At 34.1% G+C, this 3,533-nt stretch overlaps 1 protein-coding gene across 3 annotated transcripts in view; it reads right to left on the bottom strand.

Moving 5' to 3' along the window:
• eya2 (EYA transcriptional coactivator and phosphatase 2) overlaps window positions 1-2,553 on the bottom strand; it is a 91,575-nt gene extending 89,022 nt beyond the window's left edge. For 2 of the 3 annotated variants that reach the window (XM_061889581.1, XM_061889591.1), the window contains exon 1: window positions 2,375-2,553. The gene's annotated coding sequence lies outside the window, so the exon portion shown is untranslated. The remainder of the gene's footprint in view (window positions 1-2,374) is intronic. The other variant, XM_061889598.1, reaches the window with a different exon arrangement.
• Window positions 2,554-3,533: the final 980 nt, after the last annotated feature.

Genomic DNA, 3,533 nt, shown 5'->3' with positions numbered 1-3,533 from the left:
AGATCGATAAATACCAATAATAATGTTGGAACTGATTAAAATGTATTTTATGCCGAGTTAATCAAAAGACACTTATTAACAAGAGTAGCCAGCAAAGAACACTCTGTGGAATGAGATAAATAAATACCAATAATAATGTTTGAATTGATTACAATTTATTTTATGCCGGAATAAATCAAAAGACAGTTATTAACAAGATTAACCAGCTAAGAACACTCTGCGGAATGAGATAGACAAACACCAATAATAATGTTGGAATTGATTAAAATGTATTTTATGCCGGGTTAATCAAAAGACACTTATTAACAAGATTAGCCCGCGAAGAACACTGTGGAACGAGGTAGATAAATAACAATAATAATATTTGAATTGAATAAAATGTATTTTATGCCGGGTTAATCAAGACACTTATTAACAAGATTAGCCAGCTAAGAACACTCCGTGGAATGACATAGATAAACACCAATAATAATGTTGGAATTGATTAAAATGTATTTTATAACGGAATAAATCAAAAGACAGTTATTAACAAGAGTAGCCAGCGAAGAACACTGTGGAATGAGGTAGATAAATACCAATAATACTTTTTAAATTAATTAAAGTGTATTTTATGCAGAGTTTATCAAAAGACACTTATTAACAAGATTAGCCAGTGAAGAACACTCTGTGGAATGAGATAGATAAACACCAATAATAATGTTTAAATTGATTAAAATTTATTTTATTGTCTTTTGAAGTGACATGAGCCAGTAATGCATTCATATCAAATGTGAATTAGATGTTGGGTTTTTTAACATTTTTATAGTACTTATCAATAACATTCAAATGTGAGACATTTTGCTGCATGCTTTGAATGGGATATAGTGGCGTCACCTCTTGTCAACAAAGAAAATTTACCAATGGAACGACAGAAACCCTAAACTATAATTAAATACGGGGTCACAAACCACATTTTCCGCAGCACCTATTATGTTTTACGTTGTGAAGGAATTTGTCGCGTTGCTATTTCATGCGAATTCGAGGAACAGAAGTGACGACTCTCCATTGAAAAATAAAATTGAAAATATTCTATTCAAAAGTTCTTCAAATGCCTTACGAGAGGGACGATGCTGACGGAGAAATACGCGGAAATGTGTGGCAACAACGTTAATCAGTTTGCAGAAATATGTAATGCTTGTAAAAACACTCAGCGAGCTCGTAGTGGGGGGGTTACAAAGGATGGAAAGGGTAAGGATGGAAAGGATAATGCAGGTATAAAGTAAACATCAAAATGTACCATCGTAGCAATATAAAATATAACATATATGTAATATTTACATAATATACATAAAGTATAGAATAGAATGGACTTTATTGTCATTATATTTTCATACAACGAGATTAAAGACTCCAATTTAAGGTGCGGTAGTGGGAATAAATATGGGGTGAAATAAATAACACAAGAGGTAATTAAGGAAAAAACTAACAATTGAAATAAACAAACTACTATCCAATAAAAATAATAAGCAATCCTGTACAATGTACAAAACACTACAGAAATACAAAATACTGTACAATATACAGAACAAGACAAGAGTGTATGATTATATACTGATATATTATATTTTTGTATATAATATACGAATTACCATGTACAATACTAAAGTATATGTAACAGCTGCAGCAAAAAAAAGAAAGGGAAGCATAAAATAGAGAGTAGACCCAGCAGAAATGATACTTTATATTATATGTATTATAAATATTACATTTAGCTAACGACCATCGAAGAAGAAATACATTTCAATCATTCTTTTTTTATTTAATTTGTCAATTGTTTTCAATACAATTCCTACATGCAATTAGTTATCGGTCAAATAATAGCATAGTGTTATTCCTACTATTGTCTATTAAGTATGGAGCTATTATATATCCCTTTACTTTCTACCGCTTGTCCCTTTTGGGGTGGCGGGGGGCGCTGGAGCCTATCTCGGCTGCATTGGGGCGGTAGGCGGTGTACACCCTGGACAAGTCGCCACCTCATCGTGTAGAAATTGGATAACAACACACCTTTTCGAGTTGCAGAAAGAGTATTTGTCGCTTCGTTTATCGTGCCTTTTTTTGTACATTTTATCGTGTTTTTTTTTTTTTCTGATTGAAATGTCGAAGTTCAATTTTTATATATTTTCATTGAAAAAATGGCAGTGTAATTTATTGAATTGATTATAAATTAATTTAACATTTGAGCGTTGTTGTTTTCAAACTAGTTATAATTCTTAAATTATTCATTTGTAATAATATTATTTTTTTTAAAGTAAATAAAGCATGTAGACCTCATTAAAGTTGCACACAATTTAGTCCACTTGTTAAAGAAAAGCACAAATATGATGGCGCTTACCATCATTCTGCAGCAAATCCGATTATCCATGACAACCCCCCCCAGGAAAAATGTCAGTTGTAAAAAAAAAAAAAAGCAGTAATAAGAAGATAATGTGGACACTCCACTGGCGAGTTTGGTCTGGAGTGTGACAAGTCTTCCTCCGACGGCGGCAGCAGCCTGTTTGCTTTGGCCCGGGAGGGGAAGTCATGTTAAGTAAATGCGTGCACTTATCTCCCTTGCTCCTCCTACTCCCTTTTTCTTTCTCCTCCTTCTCCTCACCTTCTTCTATCTGCATTGGGAATCTCTTTAGTTAAAAGCTCTTCAGCAAGCTTGTTTACACAACCAAGAAGCTCTCAGTCCACACTTTAGAGAGAAAGATTTGTTAGTTTGTGCTAAATAGCTCCTTACAGTGTGTGTGGGTTTGCTTGTCTTTCCTGCGTAGCGGGGTTCCACCAAACATAATAACCTTTATTGTGAGGACATTTTGCCTTTCACACAGATTTATACTTTTTTTTTAAGCCTTCTTTTTTTTTTTAAAGTGTCAGTCAGATATCCCACAACAAAGTGATGGAAGTGTGTTATTGAAAATATCAATCAATCAATGTTTATTTATTTAGCCCTAAATCACAAGTGTCTCAAAGGGCTGCACAAGCCATAACGACATCCGCGGATCAGCGCCCACATAAGGGCAAGGAAAAACTCACAACCCAGTGGGACGTCGATGAGAATGACTATGAGAAACCTTGGAGAGGACCACAAATGTGGGTAACTGTGTTTTAATGTTGGTCATTATGGCGGTACTTAATGAATACTTAGGCCTACTATGTTACTGTATTTTAATGTTGGTCATATGGCTGTACTTAGGCCTACCACTCTACTGTATGTTAATATTGGTGCTTGATGAATACTTAGGCCTACTACGCTACTGTATTTTAATGTTGGTCACTATGGTGGTACCTGATGAATACTTAGGCCTACTACGCTTTTGTATTTTAATATTTGTCATTATATAGCCTTCAAGCTGCAATTTAGACCGTTTTAAAGTCCTACTGAAAGCCACTACTACCGACCACGCAGTCTGATAGTTTATATATCAATAATGAAATATTAACATTGCAACAGTATTCCACAGTATTCTGGACATCTATGTTGCGGAATCTTATGCAATTTGTTCAAT

Source organism: Nerophis ophidion, linkage group LG02, assembly GCF_033978795.1.
Source record: "Nerophis ophidion isolate RoL-2023_Sa linkage group LG02, RoL_Noph_v1.0, whole genome shotgun sequence".
In the NCBI taxonomy this organism is placed as follows: domain Eukaryota; kingdom Metazoa; phylum Chordata; class Actinopteri; order Syngnathiformes; family Syngnathidae; genus Nerophis; species Nerophis ophidion.
Note: the sequence above shows the minus strand (reverse complement) of the source record. Positions and strands in the feature narration are given on the sequence as shown.